A 16,458-nucleotide genomic window follows, 5' to 3' on the forward strand; every position below is an offset into this window, starting at 1 on the left:
AACATATCTCCTACTGAACGTAGACGCTCTTGGAACATTGATGACAAGGCTGACGATAAAGCTAGAAAAATGAGAAAGAGAGAGAGAGAGAGAGAGAGAGAGAGAGAGAGAGAGAGAGAGAGAGAGAGAGTTACAAGGATTAGGATGTCTCAAAGACTTATTAGTTCGTCAGAAGTGAGAGAGAGAGAGAGAGAGAGAGAGAGAGAGAGAGAGTTACAAGGAGTTACAGGGATTAGGATGTCTCAAAGACTTGTTAGTCCATCCGTGGAGACATCGTGCGCTCACTTATCATTAGAATAAGAAAGAGAGAGAGAGAGAGAGAGAGAGAGAGAGAGAGAGAGAGAGAGAGAGAGAGAGTTGTAATAATTAAACATTATTCGTTTTTCTGCGAGGAAAGTAATAATATCTTAATCCTTTTTTCCGAATGGAACATAATAATAGGGATCGATTATTCCCGGGCGGAAAGTAATGATAATATTTTAATGATATTTTCCCAGAGGGAAAATAACTGTTTCATTCTAAAATATTTTATCTGTGTGGAAAGAAATGATAACATATGATTTTCGTTTCAGAATGAAAAAAACTAATAAAGAGAATTTGGATATTTTTTACAATTGGACTTAAATAATGATTCTTTACTTAATATCCACACGTGGAGTGTGGATATTAAGTATGCCCATTCAGTGTGGATATTGGGTACGTGTGTTCAGTGTGAATAATGAGTATGAACGTTCAGCGTGGATACTGAGTGTGGATATTGAATATATACGTTCAGTGTGGATATTGAGTATGAATGTTGAGTATGAACGTCGAGTATGAACGTTCATACATCTGTTTTTTTTCTTTTTTTATACTTAAAACGACTCAAAGCGCGCAAAAATTATTAACACTTGGGTTGTATTTACAAGCGCCAGGCGGAATACTTTTGACTATCAAATTAATTTCCTTCGCTTCGTAGAACATAGAATTATGCAAAAGACTGAATAATTAAGAAGAAAAACTTATTTAGTTCAAGATTTTAAATACAATTGGCTCTGTAAAACTAATAATAAAAAAAGGCAGATTTAATTCTTGACTCTAAGTCTTAATCTTTTCTCCAAAACGTGAAATTTAAAATACAATTTGTTCTGTAAAACTAATAATAAAAAAAAAACAAACACAACAGATGAAATTCTTGATTCAAAGTCTTCATCTTTAAAACATGAAATTCCACTTTAAGTAGATTTCGTTAAATGCTGTGTCCTTTATTCCTGAAAAAAAAAAATTATTTAAAAAATATCCGTTGAAATAAAAACAAGACTTTTTCTATTTTCCTAATATAAAACTACATTTCACCCATTTCCTGCACACCGCTTTTGGGAACATCAACGAGAAACTTTTTTTATTATTATCTTTTCACTCAAATAGTTTTCTCTCTTCCCTCCATAAGTCTTCCACGCTAATTTCCGATCCGTTATCATCTAGCTTTTTCTTCTGGGCCATTTCATTCAGAAATAGAGAGAGAGAGAGAGAGAGAGAGAGAGAGAGAGAGAGAGAGAGAGAGAGAGAGAGAGAGAGGGTGGTTTTTGAGTCGTAATTTGCGTTAGGCTCTGCTATTTTGACTCGAATGTTGTGTTAATGGCATATTAAAAGTACCATTGTACTGACATCGTAAGTGAATGCTGATGCACCTTTGTAAAATATGACTGTAATTGATTAACTAACGAAATTGAATATAAACAAATATATTATTATTTATTTTATTTATTTATTTATTTATTTTTTTTTTACTCTATCACAGTCCTCCAATTCGACTGGGTGGTATTTATAGTGTGGGGTTCCGGGTTGCATCCTGCCTCCTTAGGAGTCCATCACTCTTCATACTATGTGCGCCGTTTCTAGGATCACACTCTTCTGCATGAGTCCTGGAGCTACTTTAGCGTCTAGTTTTTCTAGATTCCTTTTCAGGGATCTTGGGATCGTGCCTAGTGCTCCTATGATTATGGGTACAATTTCCACTGGCATATCCCATATCCTTCTTCTTCTTCTTATTCTTCTTCTTCTTCTTCTTCTTCTTCTTCTTTCTTCTTTCTTCTTATTATTATTATTATTATTATTATTATTATTATTATTATTATTATTATTATTATTATTATTATTATTATTGTTGTTGTTGTTGCCTACCTCATTATAACCAATTCTTCCCCCTCTTCTTCCCCAACCAACCCCAAACTTTCCCTGAACTTAAAAGAAGTATTTCACGACATGGAATTTGTATCAAACTTAAAAATTTATATAATAAGTTATCTGTTTTTATCCTAATATTTTCTCTAATATTTTCTGTAACTTCTTTCAGGTGAACATCATCTCACGTCAATGGCCACTGTGGGTTGTTTCATATAAATAGAAGTTAAAAAAAAAAAAAAAATAATAATAATAATAATAATAATAATAAGAGACTCTGGGAAAACATATGGAGCAATCCGGTATCACACAACAAACATGCAGCATGGCTCCAGGAAGTCAAGAAAGAAGAAACAGGGAGAATAAAACAAAGATTCACAGAGATCACGACAGACACAGTCAGACACCAACTAAAGAAAATGCCAAACTGGATAGCCCCAGGTCCCGATGAAGTCCATGGAAACTGGCTCAAAAACTTCAAGGCCCTACACCCACGAATAGCAGAACAACTCCTGCATTGTATCTCAAATCACCATGCACCCAAATGGATGACCACAGGAAGAACATCCTTAGTACAAAAAGACAAGAGTAAGGGAAATATAGCCAGTAGCTACAGGCCTATCCCCTGCCTACCAATATGTGGAAGTTACCAACAGGTATCATCAGTGAAAGGCTATACAACTACCTAGAGGAGACAAACACCATCCCCCACCAACAGAAAGGCTGCAGAAGGAAGCGTACGGGCACAAAAGACAAGCTCATGATAGACAAAATGGTAATGAAGAACAGTAGGAGAAGGAAAACCAATCTAAGCATGGTATGGATAGACTATAAGAAAGCCTTCGACATGATACCACACACATGGCTAATAGAATGCCTGAAAATATATGGGGCAGAGGAAAACACCATCAGCTTCCTCAAAAATACAATGCGCAACTGGAATACAATACTTACAAGCTCTGGAATAAGACTAGCAGAGGTTAATATCAGGAGAGGGATCTTCCAGGGCGACTCACTGTCCCCACTACTCTTCGTAGTAGCCATGATTCCCATGACAAAATACTACAAAAGATGGATGCCGGGTACCAACTCAAGAAAAGAAGCAACAGAATCAACCATCTGATGTTCATGGACATCAAGCTGTATGGTAAGAGCATCAAGGAAATAGATACCCTAATCCAGACTGTAAGGATTGTATCTGGGAACATCAGGATGGAGTTTGGAATAGAAAAATGCGCCTTAGTCAACATACAAAAAGGCAAAGTAACGAGAACTGAAGGGATAAAGCTACCAGATGGGAACAACATCAAACACATAGATGAGACAGGATACAAATACCTAGGAATAATGGAAGGAGGGGATATAAAACACCAAGAGATGAAGGACACGATCAGGAAAGGCGATACTCAAGTCAAAACTCAATGGTGGAAATATGATAAAAGCCATAAACACATGGGCAGTGCCAGTTATCAGATACAGCGCAGGAATAGTGGAATGGACGAAGGCAGAACTCCGCAGCATAGATCAGAAAACTAGGAAACATATGACAATACACAAAGCACTACACCCAAGAAGAAATGCGGACAGACTATACATAACACGAAAGGAAGGAGGGAGAGGATCACTAAGTATAGAGGACTGTGTCAACATCGAGAACAGAGCACTGGGGCAATATCTGAAAACCAGTGAAGACGAGTGGCTAAAGAGTGCATGGGAAGAAGGACTAATAAAAGTAGACGATGACCCAGAAATATACAGAGACAGGAGAATTTCAGACAGAACAGAGGAATGGCACAACAAACCAATGCACGGACAAAAAATGAGACAGACTAAAGAACTAGCCAGCGATGAAACATGTCAATGGCTACAGAGGGGAGAGCTCAAGAAGGAAACTGAAGGAATGATAACAGCGGCACAAGATCAGGCCCTAAGAACCAGATATGTTCAAAGAATGATACACGGAAATAACATCTCTCCCATATGTAGGAAGTGCAATACGAAAAATGAAACCATAAACCACATAGCAAGCGAATGCCCGGCACTTGCTAAGAACCAATACAAAAAGAGGCATGATTCAGTGGCAAAAGCCCTCCACTGGAGCCTGTGCAAGAAACATCAGCTACCTAGCAGTAATAAATGGTACGAGCACCAACCTGAGGGAGTGATAGAAAACGATCAGTCAAAGATCCTTTGGGACTATGGTATCAGAACGGATAGGGTGATACGTGCAAACAGACCACACGTGACGTTGATTGACAAAGTCAAGAAGAAAGTATCACTCATTGATGTCGCAATACCATGGGACACCAGAGTTGAAGAGAAAGAGAGGGAAAAAATGGATAAGTATCAAGATCTGAAAATAGAAATAAGAAGGATATGGGATATGCCAGTGGAAATCGTACCCATAATCATAGGAGCACTAGGCACGATCCCAAGATCCCTGAAAAGGAATCTAGAAAAACTAGAGGCTGAAGTAGCTCCAGGACTCATGCAGAAGAGTGTGATCCTAGAAACGGCACACATAGTAAGAAAAGTGATGGACTCCTAAGGAGGCAGGATGCAACCCGGAACCCCACGCTATAAATACCACCCAGTCGAATTGGAGTAATAATAATAATAAAAATTATTATTATTATTATTATTATTATTATTATTATTATTATTATTATTATTATTATTATTATTATTCTTGGGGTTGTTTTATAAAAATAGAGGTCAAGAAAACTTGACTGAATTTCCATTATATCATAATCGCCTATTTGGAGAGTAAGTCTACAAACTACATTGTTGTTGTTGTTGTTGTAGTTATTGTTCTTATTATGGTAGTAGGAAAGCCCTGTGGAAAAGCCTAAAAAGTTCTAAAAAAGATGTTTTGTCTCGATTTTATACAAAACGAATTACCTAATAATTAAATGAAGTCTTTCCCATCAATAATATACCCAAACAGACAACTTTTAGCAACAAAATTCCTAATTATGGTCTAATAAACAATTTATTTATTTATTTTTCTTTTAATGATTGATTTCCTGATAAAAGTTTTTTCTATTTATTTATTTTTCTTTTAACGACTAATTACCTGATAAATTCAATTTTTTTTTAAAATCATTTTTCTTTTAATAATTGATTTCCTGATAAAATCAATTTGTTTTTTCATTTATTTATTTTTCTTCCAATGACTGATTTCCTGATAAAATCAATTTATTATTTATTTATTTTAATATTAATGATGAATTACTGATAAAAGTAATTCATCATTAATCAAGTTGTTTTTTATTTATTTATTTTTCTTTTAATGACTGATTTACTGATAAAATAATTTTTCTATTTATTTATTTTTCTTTTAATGACTGATTTCCAAAATATTTTTGAAAAATGAGAAAATTCTTGTATCTTTACCTCAAGGCAAAAATAAATAATGTGCATGTTAAACATCACAGAAAAAATTGGTTCTAATAAAGTATAGCATATATATTTTAATTTTCGTTGGTGAAACAACGCACCATATTTCATCGTTCAAATGCTGGAGAAATTCCCAGCTGTTATTTGACAGGTAAGAAGAGAGGGATCTTCAAAGTAAATTGCCAATTTCCCCACTGAAGGAGGCGACTGTCACTATTGAAGGGTAAGTCAGATGTGAGATATTGACGACATTTTAAACTGGACAGAGTAATATGACGAAACCAATACTTTATTTCGTATAATATGTGTAATATTCTGATGAGGAATGTTTCTTTATCAGAATACCTTTATTAAGTTAATTATCTCTATTTGTCACTCCCTATCTGTTTATCATTATACTGTTTTATATTCGTCCAATTGTAATTTTTGAATAACATGTTAACAGATTATTATATAAGGACCTTACTATACTTGACCTCCTGTCAGTCATTCTTATTTTGACGTCTAAACTCATTTACAGTGACAATGTCTTCTAGTAAAGCTAACAGATTAAAAAACATGAATAAATATATATATATGTATATATATATATATATATATAATATATATATATATATATATATGTATATATAGATATATGGAAATGATCCCGAGTCAAGAGAAATCAACTCGGGACAAGATTTAATCCAATGATCGTTTGAAAGTCCCGTTCTCTTCCTAGAATGATGACATATTACTTTCCCATTTTACTTTCCCTCCGTGCAGCAAAAAGATGGCATCGCTCATGGGATACTGCAGGGAAATTGCTTACGACCAGTTTAAAGTATTCATTGGTACATTTGAAAAAAAGAAAATAAAACTGACATAAAAAAATACATTTTCTATTTCTTCCTGATGTTATCCCTGAACAATAATTTCATTTGTAGTTCCGATGAGCCGATGGTGAGACAAAACGCTTGGTGCTTGATAAGAAAGCATAGAAGATATGCAAATAACCTGCCCTGCGTGGTATATTCCTGCCAATTATCATCAAAGATATTAAGCACTCTCTTCTATCTTATCAGAATAGTACTAATCCATTCCCTTCATCGGTTCTGTACCAGCGTCATAAATGGAGAAGCAGGACAGAAACGTAACAGTTCCTCCCAGAAAGGAAGCAACACTCAGATCTGATGGAAATCAAAGTTGGGCCTTTGATGGTACTATATGCTCGACAAAAAGTAACAACTCAACTTCTGAGAAAAGGCCTTTGCAACGTAGAATTCTCCAGGATGAACTGGACGACAGCAGTGGCCTTCTGCGAACAGAGATGTGGGGTAGATTCCTTTGAAGACACGAGTTAACTCTTTCAGAGAATGCAGTCATGCGATGATAGAATGTATAATGAACTTTATATCTGTCGTTTAATTGTCTTTTGCACCTTTCGTAAACATATGCAATCAGTTTCAGGGAAATTGATATGGACCAATGGACTCATAAAACATATGATTATTCTTTAGCATCTAGTTAAAAAGATTTTATATTAAAATTGAGACGACTTCAAATGCTGTAAATTACCGATTTCTCAGAAGCGTGAGATACATTTATGGAAATGATTAGAATCTATATAACTTGTTGAAATCTACGATCCACCAATCTTTAAGATCAGAGTGACTGGTATTATATGACCGTGTTACTTTTACGAAAATAAATGTTCGTAGGAAAATAATTTACATTCTATATAATTTTTATTTAGGGTATATATATATATATTATATTATATATATAATATATAATATATATATAATATATTGAGAGAACCAATGTGTAAAAAATTCCATGTATTATGTAAACCCAAGACACAAATAATCCAGCACCTACCTTCGAGAACAAATACTGTCGGTAAGTTCCCGAAAAAATAAACTATATTCCTTTTGAAAGTGATTTTCTACTTCCTATTCTGACGTTTGGAGGAAAGGATATATGTATTTGAAGGACTCCATAAAAAGGTAGAAATTAGGACAGGAAGAAACCTGAATACATACACAAATAAATTAATACATAGTTTCTCTTATTCTTATGATATTGGATGATTCTCAAAATGTCCTAAAATGCAGTATGTCAACTTCGTCTATCAAAGAAAGGTTACTTTTATTTTTAAATATGCAAAGGACATTAGGAATACGAGAAGGCCAGTTTGCCCTCAGGGGTAAAATGGGTATATTTCATTCAGAAGTGGGAATTTCATGGCTCTCTCTCTCTCTCTCTCTCTCTCTCTCTCTCTCTCTCTCTCTCTATCTGTAGTTTGGGTGGAGGGAGAGAAAGGGAGAGGGTTGAAAAAATGCTCAGCATCAAAACATAGAAGCCCTCGACGAGGTAATCCTCAATCCACTGGGAGAAACCGTCAGACAGATATTCCGCACCTTTCTCCCCCCCACCCTCTCTCTCTCTCTCTCTCTCTCTCTCCATGTGAAGATTTTTTCATTGTCTTTTATCAAAGAGGAATCATGACAGAACTCTCTTATCATAGAAAAATGAAACTTGATATAACTCTCTCTCTCTCTCTCTCTCTCTCTCTCTCTCTCTCTCTCTCTCTCTCTCTCACACACACACACACATACACACACGAATTTCCTTCTTCTATGAAATCTTTTACATATTTTATAAAGCTACAGAACTTGAGCCTCCGAAGGTTACCTCTTCCTCCTTCTGGAGAAATGTAAGACACAGTTGTTCCGACGGGGAATTCTGCATATTTATGAAAATAGACTTCAAAATCACACACTGCTCAATGATATTCTATGGGGTAACTTCTAAACTGACGCCTGTCCCTTAAAATGATACGTAAAGTGATTCTTAGCATCGTCTCTTATTTGTTTTTAATGAACGTCGTATTCTTTGGATCGGATGCTAGAACTGCAGTTTTGTGGCTGCTGTGGGCTTGTTGCATATGAACAGGAATTCTTCTTCAGAAAATGATATTTGATAATAGTATGAATCTATATTATTCTGCAACGGACATTATGATATTGATGAAATCTTTTTGAGAATTTGGCATATCTATCAAACTGAGAGGAAGACCACAATAAATTCAAACAAAACGCAAGATAAATAGAACGGGAAGTAATTTTATCTCTAATTAAAGTGTTTCAGTCATTAAGATCTCTAAACACGCACCAATGAATGAATCATTCAAATATATATATATATATATATATATATATATATATATATATATATATATATATATATATATATATATATATATATATATATATATATATATATATATATATATATATATATATATATATATAAACACTTATGAACTAATCCATTACCTTGAACACCAAGTCTCTCAGATTGTCGCGTATATCGACAGGTTTTGGCCGGGTTGAAATTCGTGAAGGAGGGTAAAGCTCCCAACAGAATCTCCCGCGGAGCGACTAAACGACTGCTTCTATATGACCTCGGGGCCCATTTGGATGGCTCTGCCGAGGGAGGGAAGGTGAGAGACATCACGTTAACGCGACGCAACGCAATCAATCTTATCAACAACATGAGCCGCCGAACGATCGTCTTTTGAGCTGGGGCGTTTTATTCCGAGACGCGAACGCTCGGGAGAAAAGACTTCCTGTGGACAGTCTGCTATAATGTTAGTGATTAAGAGGGATTTGATACGAGGGACATAAAGAATGGCTTTTAGTGGTTATTTTCCTTATAGATTTGATTGTGATTATTGTATTTTTTTTTAATGATTTTTATTGTCTTTTATTTTTTGACGACATTAGTGGTTATTTGCCTTATAGATTCGTTGATGGTTATTGTAATTTTAGGTGATTTTTATTGTGTTTTATTCCTTGATGACAACAATCAATACTCCTTTTGTAAATGTATTGCCTTTAGGTCTACATCCGTCAAAGGTCGAGTTTAAAAAAAAAGGGATTCATCATCAACCCAGGTTTGATGGAAGAGTTCTTTGGGTGACTTTGGCAAAGTTTTATGGGATTTCACAATAACACTGAGGACGAGGGAAAGTAGAAGAAGCAAGATTAGTCATAGATATATAAGAAGATATTGTCTAGCTAGCAAGATCACTGATGCGAGATGACAACCATATAAAAGAGTCAAAATAATTCTGCTGAATGATGAATGTCCATACCAAAATGACAAAAGAAGAAAAAAGTTTTTTTTTAAACAATAGTTCCTCCAATTAAGTTATTATTATATTAATGTGGCAGATACTTGTACTTTCTTTGTATATAAAAAAAAATTGAATTCGATGCTGGTATGTAACTGAAGAAAAAAGCTAAATAGCAATTGCTTCTTTGTGTAATGGAATTAAAAATCTGAAATCGGCACCAAGATATCCTATATCAAAGCTCACGAAATCCGAAACGTTGAAAATATTAAATTCAAGGAGTTCATCATCCTGCAATGCAAGGGTGATGTTTTTTAGCCATCTTCCTAATATCTGCTCAAAGTGTTAAGATTAGAGGAAGTATATTCAAATGTGCACTCTGGTTAAGTGCAGTTTCGTTATTGACAATTTATGAGACCTTCAATATTTTAAAACATTCTGTGGAGTCTAAGTCATACTCATTTTCATATTATGAAAAGGATGAGATAAACTTTGAAAAAGATAAATTGACGAGTGAATTAGGGAAAAAATAAATATAAATATAAAAACTGATAAACAAAGAAATGAATAAACTGTGAGAATATCTAGTCACAAAAAAAAAGTATTTGAAAGAAATTCACCAAAGAAAAAAAAATATCCCTCGACCATCTATGGCAAGACTTATCAACCGAAAATTATTTTCTGTGGGAAAAAATATATACAAAAAATCCTTCGAAGAAAATGGGGGAAAATGGAAAAATCCTTTTTTTATGCGTTGCGGATCGACAGGATCAGCCATTATAGATTATTAGAGCGTAGAGGAGAGAGAGATTTGTGCAGCCATAGTCCACGAGACTCAGCAGATTCCCGACAGCGCCTATATATATAAAAGTCGCCCGTTACTATCAAGGGGTAACGAAGCGACCGTCGTTCTCTGCTAACGTACGTGAACTCACGGACATGGACGACGCTGTTTCCTTGTTGTTGTGGTTATTTTTGATGCTGTCCTTGATGTTTTTCCTACTTCATTCATATATTAATTTTTTTTTTAGTCTTGTCATTGGTTAGGCTTAGGACGAGCAGGTTATTGAAATTAGTACCATAAGATTATGTTGTTTATTTTTATGTGGTGGTGGGGGTGTTAGGGGGAGGGGCTTCAGGAGAAGTAGGAGCAGGGTTACCCCCGGGAAAGAGGAAGGAGGTGGGGGGTGTGCGTAAAGGAGGGGAGGGCTCCTGGGGTTAAAGTCAATAATATTGATAAGTATTTAGCGAAGGGAATATACTGGAATCTACATACTAGAGTTTATTTACATTATATTTTTATTAACAACAGCTAAAGGAATTTGAAGTTTGATAAAGCAATGTAAAGGGAACAAAAGATTAAAAATACGATACTCCTGAAATTCAGAAGACGTCAACAGAAAGCAAGAATAAATTTAATTGTCTTGGCAAACTATTCGTCATTTTATTCGTAGTCAAGAGGGAATTGCCAGAAAAATGCATAAAATCAAACCTATAATTTAGTTCTATTGTTAGGAAGGAAAAACATGTCTATCAAAAGGGCAAAATTTTTTAAAAGAAATTATATAAAATGTAATAAAAGTTACCTAAAGTAGCATGAGAAATTTATCGGTCAATATCTGTCCCTTCGAACCACTTAAGTAACTCCTCAATACTCTAATGGTCTGTGGAACTTCTTCCTGGTTTCCATTTACGGCAAGAAGCCTTACCCGAAGTACGTGCGAAGCAAAGTTAAGCATTTCGAAGCACGCGAGGTCTTCGAGCAAGACAGATAACTGAAAGTGTTGAAACTGAAGAAACAAAAGAAAGCTCTCATCTTTTTAACGACATTTTCCTCGTTGGTGTAACATAGAGACGGAGTATTATAGGAAAAATATATGAAAGACACAAGTTAATAAGAGATGATAATTATGAATATTGTGATTGCATATAAGAGTTTTATATATATATGCATAAAAATCACAGTGGATGCACGCGACTTCTGTATATATAAGCGAACACCACAGGAGAATGCCCGAGAGAAGTTAAGTACTGACTTTCTGCCTGTCATTTTCATGTGGTATTCACTCATATATATATATATATATATATTTATATATATATATAATATATATATATATATATATATATATATATATATTATATATATATACATATATATATATAATGTATTATTATATATATATATATATATATATATATATATATATATATAGTATATATATATATATATATATATATATATATGAGTGAATACCACATGAAAATGACAGGCAGAAAGTCAGTACTTTAACTTCTCTCGGGCATTCTCCTGTGGTGTTCGCTTATATATACAGAAGTCGCGTGCATCCACTGTGATTTTTATGCATATATATATAAAACTCTTATATGCAATCACAAATAAGGAAAAGTCAACAGGAAGTAGATATCCGATTTTTTTTTTCCCAGATATCTGAATATTGGTAAAATTGAACACACTCGTACTTAGTCGTGTATGTTGGGGTATTCATAATATTCATATATATATATATATACTAATAATATATATATATATTATATCTATATATATATATATATATGTATATATATATAAGAATAATGATATATATAATTATATATATATAATAATATTTATACATAGTAGATATATATATATATATATATATATATATATATATATATATATATATATATATATATATATATATTATATATATATATATATTCTATATATATATATAGAAATATATTAGATATATATATATATTATAATATATGATATTTTATATATTATGATATACATAATGAATACCCACATACACGACTAAGTACGAGTGTGTTCAATTTTACCAATATTCAGATATCTGGGAAAAAAAAAATCGGATTTCTACTTCCTGTTGACTTTTCCTTATTTGATACTCGAGGATTGCCATAAACTGTACGTACACTTCCCCGGCCTCTTATTGGCCGAGGGAGGACCAATCACGTGCCTCTCCTGATAAGGCGCTTTGAGTCAGAGGTCTATGCATTACGTAATAGCTGTGGGAGTCTAGGGAAATTATATTGGATGAAGCTTTAAGGGTTAACATGCATAGTTTAACTATAGATTATGTCTGAGGAAAGATGGGGCAAATGTTGTTTCTTGATAGTTCCGATTTGAAAGGAACTGTGGAGATATGAAATATGAACACTGAGAAGTATATTATTTTGTTTATTCCAGTAACGTTCGCTTGTTCTAAAGGACGATTTTGTTACAAGACAAAACATTTCACTTCCGTTAGTGAAAGAAAGAATTCGAATTCACGCCAAAAGAATACGAAAATCCGACATGACAGAAACTGTATCGAGCTGTAAGTAATATGTATATGAAAATATAATATGCAAAAATATTCCATCATCTTCGAGGAGTTTTTGGCTTTTCATACTCTTATACTCTGCTTACTGAATCAAAGATTTCATGCCCTAGGCAAATGTGAGGATTTAAAACACAATAGTTGGTCGAGAGCTCCAAAGGAAATAAATGTCATTTTATGAGCTCTGGCATTGAAAACACTGCAATTCGAATGAAGCATCACGTCATTTCTTACTTACATAATCAACGAAGTTCTGAAATGCTGCTGCTTCTATAAAAACCGAAAATCATAAGTAAATCATAAGAAGTAAAAACATTCCTGTACAACTGGCCATTCCTTTCACACCTCAAGTATCTATGTCCTGTCTTAATCGAGATATGAAAACAGGACATATTTAGAAATAAGCAAATCTCAGCTAAGGATATTTTAGTTGGAAAGGGGTTGAAATGCATTCGCTTTTGGTGAGTTGGAATTTAGAGTCATATGCATGTGCATTTTTAAATTTTTTTTACCTCAAAAGAAAAAAGGCAAGACAATACTTACTTTCCCAATCGAGCTATGGAAAGAGGACATATTATTGCTTTATACATTTTTCACCTCTAAGGAAACAAACGACGCAATCTTTAAGAAAACAAGGAAATTCATCGCATATATCTTAGTTGCCGGAATATTATATTGTCGTGTTAAGAATCAAGTAATCTGTTCGAGCTAAATGCTTACAAGCGAGTGCAAAATTATATTGAGAAACACTACAGTTAAATATCTCTTTTATAAGCTTTAAATATTACATAAAAATACGTAAAATTAACATTAAAAAACTGAAATTATAAGTAAATAAAAGTAAGAATCAGGATGAGAAAACGTGAAATTTTTCGTTTATTTTTTTTTCCCCCACTGATTCCTTCCTGTTCTTCACTTGTGTCTCCCACTGATAAGGTCAAAGGTGGGAATGAGGAAACGATACGTCGAGTAAAAGGTTAGGTCGACTTCTTGCATATGTGGAGCTTATCAGAGGTCAACGATTATTATCGCACGTGCCAGACAGACAGTCAGGAAGATAAGAATAAAGCTTCCTTTGTATAAAATTTAAAAAGCGATTCCATCAGATATTTCTCGTCTCAATAAAACGGTTCAGTGTGATAAATATTGTGAATATTTAAACGTCGAGTGTTCAGCTAATAAAAAGGAATGAAAAAAAAGCCTTGACATGTGATCACACAAATCACAAACGGAACTATTACCTTAGTAGATTCACATCTCTGGTGCATGTGATATCTATGCCAGTCTATTACGACGCTCCTGATTGGCAGTTGATAAGCCAATCATGCGGTTAGAAACTCTCAATCTCGAGAGAGAGTTCACATAGGCATAATGTATGTTCCACTTGACTTGAGGGATAAGTCTTCGAAAGGGATATGTAACGAGGATATGAACCTCGTTATTCATTTGGTAAACGTGTAACTCCGAGCGTCAGGCATACCAACACATAATCTCTCTCTCTCTCTAAGCAACCAGCGGCTCGCGACTTTTCTTTCTCTCTCTCTCTCTCTCTCCACCTCTTTCTCTCCATTCTGTCAGGTAATCAAAATGAGAGAGTTGCATTTCAAAAATACATTTATTTGGCAACGGAAAGATAATGATCCAAGTCTTACTGACTAACTTAGTTCAGTTAAAACCTCAACAGTAAAATGTCTAAACAGTAATGGTAACACCAAATGTCTATTCTCCCATCGGGACTCTCTCGGTCCCCCCCATGGTTCCGCCAGAACCGTCTGTTTCAAAGACATAAGAAACACCTCGTAAGTACACACATAAGTTTAAAAACAAAGTCAAAGATTGGATATTCTTATAAATATTAAATAGACAACAAGCCACCCTTCTGGCTAAAATAGTATAACTCACCCATGCAGCCGGAATATTTCACACTCAAATTACAGATAAACTTTCGCAGAGCTTCCTCGGCATCCTGCCTTTCTTCCAAAGACGTCTCTCATAGACTTGGTTGGTGATGCATTATCAAAGGATGGGGCGCACACGCACATATGAACGCTCACTTCGTTAACGCCTCATATTACTGGCCTCCCACAGAAACCATTGATCAGCTCTTCTTGGGTCGTTGCTTCGGCTCTGTTCTCCACATTCCAATAGGTCACAGCGTACATATTGGCAATATATCATTAATCATAACCCTAGGCCTAATATAGCTCGGCCTCGCCCAAATGCTAGCTCCCGCCTAGCAAAATGGTCAAACAAAATAGCTTCTATAACATAAAATACATTTACCGGCTTAAAATAAAATATAAATAATAACTGCACGTCTCTGGCATCATAAAATAAAGTCTTATCATGCTTCATTTCTCAACTGTAGCAGGCTGTAGGAAGACGGAATACCTCCCTCATCGTAGAAGACTTCTAACGGCTTCTGCAGATCCCCAAAAGACACGCTGTAGAACTTGTAGACTCACGTAATCACCATGGACAAATGACAGCGCCCTCTCTGCATGGCTGGTGGACGTCTTGCTAGTGTTGGGAAACGACTTTTTGGTGTGTTAGTATGACAGTAAGTTATCGGTCAATCCAAGAAAAATAACCCCAGACATACTACTTCTATCAAACAACGGATCTAAAAAAAGTCAGAAATACTAACTGAACATCTCCCAATTAACTCTACTTAATATGACCACTAAATCATAAGTCATTATCATAACTCTCAAAGGAAAAAAAAAATATCAAGTTCTCCAACTCAATTCTCCAAACTCACACATCAGCACACACACAACCCAAAAACTCACAGCAACTCCATGGACTTCTGCATTCACATTTCAAACTCGAATGTTCTCATAAGTAAAAAAAGAAAAAAAAAACAATGAACCTAAGAAGAAAAAAAAAAAAAATCACGTAACAAGCCCAGACCCAAAAATTTTCTCTCAAGCTCTGATATTTGAACAACTCACAAAATCAGTAAAAATCTCCAACTTTTAACAGCAAAAACCCCTTTACTGCTCATATAATTAAGTACAATGAGACTTAATGTCAAACTCCCATTTACGTAAATAACCACCTTGATAAATCACATCTCCCGTCCAAAAAGAAATGCTATTTAATCTCAATCCCCAATTATATCTCTCATAGGAAAAGGAAGAAAAAAAATAAAGAAAGGATAATCACAAGTAGATTTCCCCCATCACAAAACGCATAATGTATGCATAATATGCATAACTCCCCGCATTTTTCCCAAGAAATGCCCCATGTAAAGTTACGGAATTTCTCGACATCGCAACTTTTCGTCGACTGGACATGGCCAGAAAGCAAAATCTTACACATGCGCTTTCGTGAAATGCTATTGTCAACATTTCCAGATATTGCAAAAACTCTGAGCAATCACCACCAGAGGAAAAGAGTAAGCACAGCGCTTGTCAACAG

This window comes from Macrobrachium nipponense, chromosome 4 (assembly GCF_015104395.2).
Source record: "Macrobrachium nipponense isolate FS-2020 chromosome 4, ASM1510439v2, whole genome shotgun sequence".
In the NCBI taxonomy this organism is placed as follows: domain Eukaryota; kingdom Metazoa; phylum Arthropoda; class Malacostraca; order Decapoda; family Palaemonidae; genus Macrobrachium; species Macrobrachium nipponense.